The sequence below is a fragment of the Oryza sativa genome, chromosome 8, assembly GCF_034140825.1.
Source record: "Oryza sativa Japonica Group chromosome 8, ASM3414082v1".
In the NCBI taxonomy this organism is placed as follows: Eukaryota; Viridiplantae; Streptophyta; class Magnoliopsida; order Poales; family Poaceae; genus Oryza; species Oryza sativa.
In genome coordinates, this window is record NC_089042.1 from 21017246 (window position 1) to 21029622 (window position 12377).

Consider the following 12377-nt stretch of genomic DNA (forward strand, 5'->3'; position numbering starts at 1 on the left):
ATGCTTTTTTTTTGGAAATGTTGAATTTGGTCAAAATTCCATAAAACCCTATTGACGGTAACCATCATCGTACCCCTGCGGTAAGCACGGTTATCGTGCTAACAGCACAGTTTTCGACGGTAAGGGAAACCTTGACGACAACCTACGGCCCCCCACCCCCCACAGCCTTGGCTCTACTCAACTCTTCATCATGGATGGCGCTTGCATGATCCATGACCTTCTTGCTTCCATCAATGTCAACGAACTAGGTCGGGCAGGGAGGGGGGGGGGGTTAGCGGAGGCTAGGGGCCGGAGGCGGTTGCTACCCGTGGCCTGTCGACAGGAGGTTCCCAAGCTGTCACTGTAGACGTACACCATCATCACCTCCACGTGGTTGCAACTCTTCGCCCTGCTGGCACTGGCGAGCTATAAAAGTTATTGCGGAGGATGATTCATGGGAGAAGAAGGGGAGCCCGCCGCGGATTACCGGAGCTCCTTGTCGCTGACCTCACACTGCCACTGCCTCCTCCCGTTGACGGGCTTACCGGCCACCACCCCAGCGGTGAACTCCTGGGGAAGAGTAGGAGATGAGAGGAAGAGAAGAAATGAAGGGAGGGAAAGTAGAGGAGGCCATTTACATGTGACCCTCATATGGTTTTTCTATTTTATTCTTACTGACTAGGATATCATGCCGGCAAAACCACATACCCATAGTGTTATAGGAGTATGACCTAATTTGACCCGGTTTTAAGATTTCCGGTATTGACGTTACATAAAGTTTGAGGGACGTGAACTAGACTTATTTCTTATGTGAATGGGCTATATCGTTTCGTTTGTAAGCCTTCCGGCCCATCTTCTGACCAGTCGGCACAAAAATGGGCTGGAAGCCTCTTTCAAAGACGTTCCCTGTCTTCGTCGGCGACGGCGGCGGACGACGCCGGCGGCGAGTAGGCTTCCAGCAAATACCGCGGCCTAAACCCTAGCCCACTCCGGCGATGACCAGGTCTCGCCCCACCCCACCCGCTCGATGGGGGCGCCCGCTGGATAGAGGAGCAGCGGCCGACCAGCCGCCAGTGGCGAAGCTGTCGCCGCCACCGATTCGCGCGCCGCGGCACTGTTCCCACCTAGAGAATCGCGCTGTTCGACCTCGTCAACCACGACGGCGCTGCCCCGGCCTCCCGGTACACCCTCTCCGTGGCTTTCGGTGACGAGGGATTAAGGTATTCGTTTTCGTAGTTCTTATCTGTTCTACTTTTTTGATAGTTTGATGCACATTTGGGGTTAGGATGCTGCCCACCGCGAGTGCTGATTCAAAGCTAACTTACTGAATTTAAAATGCTTTGCCGACACCGGACGGCGCAGCTGAGCAACTGCGGCGCCGGTTTTGAGAGACTGGGAATACTAAATTGGAGTAAATATCCCACTACGTGAGCTGAATGCATAGGGACGATGGGAGACTTGTTGTTTATTATGTGCTAAATCGCCGACTTAATGACAGTTCATTAGCTGTTGGCCACATTAGCTTTAAAACTAGGAGGCTTAGCTATGATTTTTTGTTCACTTGTTAATTTTTTCAAGTTATGCGCCTTTTTGTGCATCATATAATTTAGAGTAATTGAAAAGAAATGTGGTCTGGTTCGTTCCTTCAATTCATCCCAAGAAAAGGTCTCGCAAAGATAAATCGTAATGCGTGTATCTTTTGCAGTTGGGAGTGTTCTGTCCAAAAGATTTCTAATCATCATAACTAGCCCAACTAATTTCCCAAATCGCGAAAAATCTTTCAGCACTTCATAACCATCAACTACTTGATACAAATGTGCAATAATATATGTCCTCTAAAGTTAAGTCCTATTGTTAACATATGTCGAAAAGCTTTCCTTCTTTGCTTAAAGAAAGGTGAAGGCATGGAATGTTTTGGGAGTATCAAACACTCTCTCACATCACCAATAATGCACCATTAAAAATTCGTACCATCAACTGTTGCCCCTGTATTAGGACACCCTTAGACATTTGCATCAGGAACCTGACGTGGGTGCAGAAAATTATATTAATTGTTTAGCCTGCTGTTGTTGCTGTCTCAGTTCAAAATGCTAATTATCAGCAATTTGTCTACCTATATTTCTACTAACAACTTGTCAAAAGTTAAAAGTAAAGCATTACTCACAACAATTGCATTGGATCATGCATTCAACTATGGTATCAAGTTGATGAAGGACAAAATTATATATGATTCAACTTTCTGGAGCTGAGTCTGACAGATTGAAAAGCCATAGGAAACGGCTGCCAGTTCGCCTGTTTGTTTGTCCAGTGATTCCATTTTGGTGATGTTTCATATAACCCAATCAAGCAACATTCACGAAAACCACATATGTTTTGATCTTGGGAACTTGTTGAAGCAATGATCTGGTTATCTGAATCTATGTAAAGCAAATGCACTGAGATAATGATGCACACCAGTAGACTGATATCCTCTTACTTCTTTTTTCCTTGACAGTATAACAATGTACAATTGTTTTCTTTCAGAAAAAGATGGGAGCATGCTTTTAGGTTCCTGTGATCTGCTTTCTTCATAAATTCAGTTTATGGTTCATGTTGAAGACATCCTGATGATGTAAATGAGATATTAGTTCACTGGTGGGAGGGACATCATCGCAAGTATTTAATTGGGTTTTGAAGGCTGATAGAATGGAACTAAGATCTGGAGCTCATGCAATGCTACAACTGTGGTAATAGATGCTCTTTCTGGATTAATGTAATTACTATGGTGAATTGGCAGATGCACATTAATCTTGTGAGTTTATATTCTACTGCTGATTCAGATTTATTCGCTTGTCATTTGGATTGCTTGGTTTTCTGTGATTCGATCTTGCAACTATTACCATCCATTCTGTCAGGTGCATGATTTGAATAACTCTCCTGCTAGATTGAAATTAAATTTAAGAGTACGAAATTTGCCGTTTCAACTTTTGATCGGCATGGCAAGCTCTCATGCATTAGGAAGGGACAACCTAATAAAAAAAATCAATGTAGTGCCTCATCAGCAGCATTAATGAAGTATGCACATTAGCTGTAGCTGCACCATTGGACTTTGACGAGTCAAATTGTCATTTGTGAACTACTGTAATCACTGTTTTCCTTTTCTAATGAAGCTGATTGAGATCCAAATGCTCGTGATGAAAAGCACAGCATGGGATGGTGCGCCCTGTTTAAGGGCAGCATGATGAGCAGAATCCAATAGGTGAAAAGATTCGGCACCATGGTGTCCCTCGCACGCAGCTTCAGCGAAGCTGCAGCCAGCCCAAATAGCAAGAGTAAACAAATGCAGCCAAGTACACAGTATAGGTACATGTCTTATGCATGTGAATTTGTTATTATCAATTTACCATGTTCCAACACCTGTTACTACTATTAACCATGACTGGTGATTGTTGGCTTTATAATGATATTTATATGACCTCACCCTGTCCAGTTAGAAATATGTCTGATTTAGTCAGCCCCAATAAGCCACAGCCAAACAATATAGTTTGGTATTACCCAGTATCACAGTATAAGTCTATCCTCCTGGCACACGATACAAGTCCATCGACAAAACCAAGAGGTTATTTAACCACTTGATTTTTCTTCAGGTTTTTGCACGCACAAGATCATACCTAACGTACAGGTACAAAAATATTTTTATAAGAGCCATCTATCTGTCTGTCAGTACCTGTTTCTGCTAATTATTAGTTCTTGCTTATTTTTTTTCTCTGTACACAAAGCCAGTGCAAATTAAAAAGATTGTACTAATTTTAAACTGGGCAGCATCCAAGCAGAGTGAAGCTACTCCACGCAAGTGGGAGTTTTTCCTGTCAGCAAACTCAAACACATTGGAATTAATAATTGCATCCTATTGTTCCCTGTTCCCTTCCTTGTTTTTCCCCCCGCTGCCTCCTCTCCTCATATCTGCCCATTCGGTTATAAAAGTAGACCTGGTCTCGTCCCCTCTTTGCACCAACACAGCATTCTTCCTGCTCCAGTTCTAGTCTTCTAGGGTTAGAAGTGATGAGAGGTCAAGATAAGCTGTGGGTAAACAAGCTCAATCACTATGGTGTGGGTGTAGAGATCTGATCTATATATCCAGGTAATTAATTAAACTAATTACGTTAAGTTTACTTTCGAGCCATCTGTGATCTTGGCATGACTGCTGGTTTGCAGCTATGGCTTTCAAAAGCTTGCTGTGTCAATCTCCTAGATCTAATGGTTGGCACAGCAAGTATATAACACATATTTTGGTTTGTTCACCTAGATCTGCTTTCCTTTACTGTTCCATGTCAATATTGATCCTTGTGGAACATAGAATATAAGGGGCAGCACAGATCTTGTTAAATTACATAGTGTGCTTGATCTGTGGTACCAGTTTGATTTTTTCTGATACATGGGAATCTCATACTAAATGCCAACGTTACTTTTCCTTTCCAAAAATCTTGCTGGTTCAGGTATTATTTACATATCAGGTGCACTTAACATGCATGTACGCTTGATCTACCAAAGATGTCTTCAGCAAGTTTATTACCATCTATCATAAAAAATAAGTATATTACAAGATGCAACAAAGCAAAGGTGCCACTATACTGCATATGGAACCTTAAGTGAAGTCACCTCACTGGGGGTTTTAGAGTTGGAGATGCCTCCATTGTGTGTGATGCATATTTTCCACTTCGGATGGCTAATAAAGTAATAATAACATAGCAAAACTATATTTGTTATTGACAATACTTGACACTTGATTGTGCTAACATTTACTAGTTCTTCTTGTAGGTTTTGTAACCAGGGGCAATAAGCTAGAGGCAGCAACTGCATAACTTGCGAGAAACTTGTAAGATTTCTTTACAACCTATGGAAAAGATAGGTTTACTTGTCTTAATTTTTTGCTGTTCTTGTTAACTAGGAAACCAGAAGAATTATTAACAAGAGAGAATTTATAACAAACAAATTTGATGCCAATTCTATCCTTGACTCTTTTTTTTTCTATTTTTTTTATCTCTTGAGTCATCTAGTCATTTCACTGTTTGAAAGTTGGGAACATCTGCATCACCTAAGATATGATCCTACCTATCCCTGTGGAATGTGTTATCTGTGTGTTCAGTTTACAGGCTGTGTTACTAAAATAATGCATGTATTTGTGAGTAGTAGTGTTCTGATGTGATGACCTTCAAGCTAGACCTCCACATTTGCGAGAACTTTCACCATCAAGACAAAAAAACATGATGAAACAACCTATCCAATACATATAAAGCGCCATAGGATGAACTCACTCATACCAAACTGGCACTCTCATGGTATGGTATGACATGTGGAAATGGGTATACGCATGAGATCTCCCGGAACTGAATTCACTTTGATATAATAACACCTTGGCATGTAATAGCATTAGTAAATGACGTCCAAGGAATATTAGAGTAATCATAGCGTTAATACTGTAAAAGGAACATATTACTTGTACTAGTCCTTGATTGACATTCAGGGTCTGTTTAGTTCCCACACCACACCCTGTCACATCGAACGTTTGAACACCTGCATGAAGTATTAAATATAGGCTAAAAAAATAACTAATTGCACAGATTGCGACTAATTTTGAGATGAATCTTTTAAGCCTAAGTGCTCCATGATTTGACAATGCGGGATTAATTAGGCTTAATAAATTCGTCTCGCGGTTTACTAACGGATTTTGTAATTAGTTTTTTTATTAGTGCCCAAACACCCCATGCGACACCCTATATAATATCCGATATGACACGCTAAAACTTTACACCTCTAGATCTAAACACCCCCTCAATACGTACTGAAACAGCTACCGGAATCCAGAAGTAAAACTTTTTCACCTGAGTATCACATAAGCTCAGCCATTTCGCTATGGTACTCTAAGGTCTAAACATGGCAAATAGTCTAAGTCTGTAACAATTATTATAGATATCAGTACAAACAACTTAATGGTGAGGAGACAGTTATATCATGATTTTCATGCTGATTATTATTCCTATATATGATGTGCTTCCTTCAGGTTGGATGATGATCTTGCCAATGATTTTGCCGCAAGTTATGCAGTTGCTGCCTCAAGCTTACTGCCTTTGTTTGCTAAACCATGAAACCAGCACAACAATAAGAGACTCCAATTGCAAGAGACCTTCCAGGAAATCTTTAGTAGGCATCATATGTTCAATACAAATATACCTGAGGTTGTTAGAGCAAATTATCTGCTCATGTACGATTACACTATCTCTATTATCAGAAAATCACAAGAACTTTTGTTGCTGGGTTTTGCATTAGTACAAGTATCTGGCTCCTGATTTTTCTTGACGTTTATCATTTTCCATTCTGAGCTATACGAGCAATAGGCTCCGGATTGTAGTGATCTCCTGTGCAAGTTTTACCTCTTCGGCAAAAAATAATTGTCGGCCTACGGGGCAAACTATTCTGTCCCCTCTAACTAATAATGTCTTTGAACATTTTGATCATATACCCTCCCATTTTATCAAAAATTGAGGATTTATTCTTCTGTCACTGACATGTAGGGTTTATCTGAGGGCATTGACATGCGGACCATGAGGGTAAATCCTCAATTTTAATCTAATGGGAGGGCATATGATCAAGATCCACATTAAGGACCAGCTATTTAAAATACGGAAATTAAATTCTTAAAAAAATAGTAAGTAGATCTGTATACTTGTAACATTTCAATTTATTAGGTTACTGCAACAAAATTGATGGAGAAAATACTCCAAAGAGTCGTGTGTGAATTATGACCAGATATTTGTACCTTTCAATACGGTGGAACTTTCCTGCTTAATGACAGTAGAAATCACAATGTAAATGAACTAGTCACTTGATTATAAAGCCTCATTTAGAGGATCACAACCCTTACATGGGTTTCTTTGGAATTCAGATAGAATAGGCTCTTCCATAGGGATTTTGGATTTAAATTTTGTGAGGTCATATGTCATGTTTTCATTTCTTTGTTTTTGTAATCTTATATTTCTAGACTTTGTTTCCTACAAATGCCTTGTAAAGTTTTCACGAGTTGTTCATTCCTCTGGATTTTAAAGGATGTGACGCTATTATATTTTTTCTTTAAGCCACAAACAACTAAATTTCAACTCATTTCAAGTGACAAGCTAATGCCAACGCCCAACGCATCATTCGTTGGCCATTTTCTTGTGCATTTGCCTATACACAGTTTGTTCTTAATCTAGCCTTATTCAGATTTATGTGAATGGAAGTCCTCTACGTTATAGTGTTCATGGCTGTGTGGTTAACACTTAACAGTCTATAGGATTGTTTAATTCATGGTAAAACCTGGTTCGATGGAAAAATAGCCAAATTATTTTCCCGGTCCTTGAAAGAGGTACCGAGAGTGTTGTGCTGAATGGATGAATAACTGTATAGTTTGTGATAATAATTCGAATGTACAAACGAACTAAGGGTGCGTTCGTTGGATTGGGTGAGAAAGCCCCATCGTATTCCGCGCGCACGCTTCCCAAACTATTAAACGGTGTATTTTTTATAAAAATTTTCTATAAGAAAGTTGCTTTAAAAAATTATATTAATCTATTTTTAAAATTTAAAATAGTTAATACTCAATTAATCATGCGCTAATGGCTCACCTCGTTTTGCGTATCTTCCCAATCTTCTCAAACTCCTTCTCCTCAAACTCACCCTAACTATATATTATAAAGTTGAAATATAAATTTGAAATGTTTTTTTAAGAAATTTATATATATAAAGTTTTTATGAAAATTATGAACCATGGCAGTTTGACCAAACCATCGTCAACCCGACAAATAAGCCTTCCTAGATTTTTATTGAGAATCTCACTATCGCATTAGCCACTGATAAATCTATAAAGGAAAGGGAAAAAAAAGACTTTGTTAGAGCATCCATTGCTTGAACTCCTCTCTCTCAAATATGGAGTAGTTACTTAGGACTATTTTTTAGTAACTATAGTAATATGAGTGAGTTGTAACTTGGGTCAATTTTTATTACCAAAGTTTAGGAAAATATATAATATAAACCATATATGTAGTGTAAATCTGAAAACTACCATGGGATCGAGAAATAGACGTATGATATTTGTCCATGTCACCTGGAGTAAAATTTTTACTCTTATAATTAACCAGATTACTGAGAGTAAAAAAAATATCAGGCTTCTACTTCTCAATCTTACAGTAGTTTTACACTAGATATGTAATTTGCACCATATATTTTCTCCCAAAGTTTTATTTTGGATCATCATTTACATTTTTTTTACCTTTTTTAGGTTGAATGCTACAAGGCATTTGCCCCGTACTGTTTTTTTTTCCCTTTAGCCTAGGTTTTTTTTTTTTCAATTTGGAACACTCCGATCACTCTCCTTTAGCACACCAACGACATCAAGCACATCGCCACCACGCATCAGCGAACTCTCCTACGACCAAGCCATACTTTCCTGGAGAAGACGATATGGATGGTTAAGGAATAGAGTCAGGGTAGTAAAATAAATATAGAGTTGGCCAAAAGTTACTTTAACAGTGAAAGATGCCCCAAAAATGCAATTCACTCTAGTAATATTTTGACAACTACAACAAAAAGTGTCTTTGAATAATTATCCAATCCAAAAAATGTGTTTTGAGCTAAACTAGGCACGAACTTAAAATATCAACAAGTCCGAATCAACCATATAATCTTAGAAGAAAAAGAGGTCCAAACCTTAACCCACTTGTCAAGGAGGAAATCAACTGCTGCCACATGAGCTTAGTTGTAAGTATGAAGTAGCCAAACTAGATGCCGACTTCAACTTTTCACTAGTCAAATTATACTGGCATTTATTTATATACTCCAAAAAAGGTTCAAAGAATCAAAGTAGAGCAAATTATCTATCTATATGTCTGGTCAGTGCTGAATGTTCAAACCAGTATCAACTTGTTAAATTTAATAATCTAAACGAGCAGAGAGTGCAAAGAATATAAGATATTTTTAAAAAACTATGAAAATTATGAAAGAAAGCCATGGTATAAACTATCGGTGGCTAAAAGCATGTGAACTTTGGCGGCGAGCTGCATCTGTGCTGGCACAAACTGTTTTATTCTGCACTAGTAACGTAGTTTTTAACACCCATCTGATTAAAAATCGACAAAATGAGTAGCTACCTACTTTGTTTAAAGGTGTGTAATTGAATATTAGCACATAATTTAGATGGGGGAATATGTCTTGGGATGTGTGAAGAGAGGCAGTGTCTTAACATTGCCAATATGTTATTAGCAATAATGCATCATTAAGAATTGGCTACATTAGAAGATTCCGGTAGTAAAGCGTATCCAGCAGACACACATCCGCATGTAGAGTATCAGACACCATACCTCACGTGGCTGCTGAGGAAAAGGCTAATTATTGGCCTAAATGCCGCGATTGGGGTGCGTTTACACTAGCATAATTTTATTACCTCGACGGTTAGTAAGATCTTATTACCTCGACGGTTATTGAATTGGAAAGAAGTCCATTTCACCCTTGGCTTTTCCTTGTCGACTGACGATGGCAACACATCAAATTATCCGTCTACCAGAGCATCCTAAAATTTAACTCATAAAATTCTTGGATTGGGACCATCCCAAAAGAAATTGGGCCCAAAAATCACTTTCTACTACAAGAGTGCCCATAAATTTGGTTTTCAATAACTTTAAAATATGCCACATCATCTCAAGTAGATCCTGCTTCAACCGTTTATGTCTTTCCATTTTTCCGGTAAGAGGGAGATTGGCGCTGGGAATTGCCAACCAATCACGCACTAGCGGCTCAGCTATGCTGTGCAGTAGGGTGATCTTTCGCGTGCCTAGCAGCTACGGCAGCCCACGGCGAGGGCGTCGGCAAGTCTGCAAGGCACATCGAGGAGGCAGGTAGGGCCACTCCAGGGTTCATCCATCTCGTCATAACGCGTGACAAGGGAAGAAAAGGCGTGAGCGGCAAAAACCTCCCGTGATTTCATCAATTGGGAGTGCGTGGAGGTGTCCAAAATTGGTTCAGATTGATTCTAGTTTTAGGTGTAGGTAAATAGTGGGACCATCTTTGGGCATCTCTTGGAGAGATGGTTTTAGACTGGATTCCTAAAATTTATCTTTTAGACTAGATTCCTAAAAGAGTATCTCCATTTTTTAGGCGTGTCACATCAGGTATTATATAGGGTGTCGCATGGGGTGTTCGGCATTAATAAAATAATAATTACAGAATCCGTTAGTAAACCGCGAGACGAATTTATTCAGCCTAATTAATCCGTAATTAGCAAATGTTTACTGTAACGCCACATTGTCGAATCATGGAGCAATTAGGCTTAAAAGATTTGTCTTGCAAAGTAGTCGCAATATGTGCAATTAGTTATTTTTTAGCCTATATTTAATACTTCATGCATGTGTTCAAACGTTAGATGTGACAGGGTGAAAAATTTTTGGGTGGGATCTAAACAGGGCCTTAAACACAATCCTAAGTCCCCAAACAATTCTGAGGGGTTAAAGCTAAAAACAAGTTATAGCAAACACCTACAATGAGAGCAAAATTAAAAAGTCCTCCGTCGGTATCCCTGCACCACCGGTCCTTCTCTAGCTAGCTATTTCTACACCATCCACCCTCCCCACCCTCTCAAACCTCTACCACACCTTGCAAACTCCAATACCACTGTTTGTGCAGACCTTAGCGGATGAAGAGTGCAACAATGCCATCTTCGGCTGCCTCCCGAGCTAAGCACCTCCACCATTCTCTCTGTCCTCCTTCATGTCCCTTGCACCGATTAGGCTGTGTTGCGCCGTAGGCCCTAGTTTAAGGCAGGGTTGAAATAGAATAGAACAAAATAGTTCTAATAAATGAGAGTAGTGCTGAAGTTTGAGGCATTATTCCTTAGGAAATTGGATAACCCCTATTTAGTTTTTAGGAGCTCTAAACTATGGGCTATTGCTAGGGATGTTCTAATATGGTTGGAAATCTTTATAAGGGTTGGAAGTGTTCCAAATACTTTTTCCTCATGGCATGCTTTTGGGTCGCAATCTCTTGTTACGAACCTTCGGCACTCGGTGCTCGAGCTATTGCTTAGCTGCAGTAAGCAAACACAACTGCTCTTTACTTTGTAGATACATGTGCTTGCCTGTAGCGATGACGTGGCGAGAATTACAGACACCAGTGAGGAAGAACAACGACTATGTTTGCTTGAGGGGTTGAAGTTGACCTAATAGTTTAAACTCAATATCGATCCAAAGTGTAACAGAATACAAAGATTTATGATATTGAGTGAAAATATTGAGCTTGATCTAATGTACTTTTAAACTTTGAGCAAAGTGATAGTGGGCATGTTCGACTTAGATTGCTCTAGTAGCAGTGGTTGCTGTAAAACACGTATGCTGCTATCGTGCAGCTGTAATCAAGTGGTACCGAACAATAGTCTAATGTAAAGTTTTACTCCATAATATAATAATGTATTTATTGATACCGTCATTTTTTTCTATTTAGACTAAATTGTACTCACGATACACCAACTTAACATGTGGATGCAAATTTAGTTATTTTGAGCATCTTTTTATATACATTTAGTTTGTAAGTGTTTATTTTGTCAATGTACTTGTACAAATATGTAAAAGTATATATTTTTTTCAATCTAATCACTAAAAGTCAATTAAATTTTACTATGTAAAAAATGTATATCTCAGATAAGATTTGAGAAGGTTTTTAAAAAAATCCTGACCGCTGGTGTAAATTGAATGAGGAACGCAATTCTTATATGTTAAATCCAAGATTTTAAAGTAATATTCGCACGATTGCTATATGATATCATATTGGCATCGTAAGAAAAACTCATCTAGCACCCGTGGACTAAAATAGCACATATTGAGCTAAGTTATTGTATCAAAATACTAGTTTGATAAGTTCTTATACTAGAACGCATCCACATTACCAGGTTGTTTCCCTTCGACGTTCAATTCTCAAGTTCTTAACTAAATTGTTGCATCATTTTTTAAAGAGTAAATTATATGTTGGGTTCTTACCTAAGTTTCACCATGAACCAGGTGTCAGCACACATTTTCATTTAGGACTAGTCATTATTACCAAAACTTTCAATTTGAACTAGAGGACCACCTGCCATCAAGACAAGTTGTCTCGAGGAGGAGGAGGAGAGGAGAGGAGATTGAGATAACTTGGAAGTGATTTATTAACGTGAATATAATTTACTCTTTTATTCCAGTGATCGAGGCTATGCTTTCATAACTTATCTTCTCATTTTTTACGTGCATGCTTTCCAAACTACTGAACGACGTGTTTTTGCAAAAGTTTTTTAATACGAAAGTTGCTTTAAAAATCATATTAACTCATTTTTTTAATAATTTAAACTAATATTATATTAGTTATAC

At 38.9% G+C, this 12377-nt stretch overlaps 1 long non-coding RNA gene across 3 annotated transcripts; it reads left to right on the forward strand.

Annotated features, from left to right (window-relative positions):
• Positions 1-880: 880 nt before the first annotated feature.
• LOC9269353 (uncharacterized) lies at positions 881-6284 on the forward strand. 3 transcript variants are annotated; one of them, XR_001548474.3, is made up of 4 exons: positions 881-1199; positions 2503-3321; positions 3606-4834; positions 6020-6284. It is a non-coding gene; the product is annotated as an uncharacterized lncRNA (long non-coding RNA). The 3 variants fall into 3 exon arrangements; XR_010734362.1 differs by having other exon boundaries at positions 2503-2873; positions 3129-4834; XR_010734361.1 differs by having other exon boundaries at positions 2503-4834.
• Positions 6285-12377: the final 6093 nt, after the last annotated feature.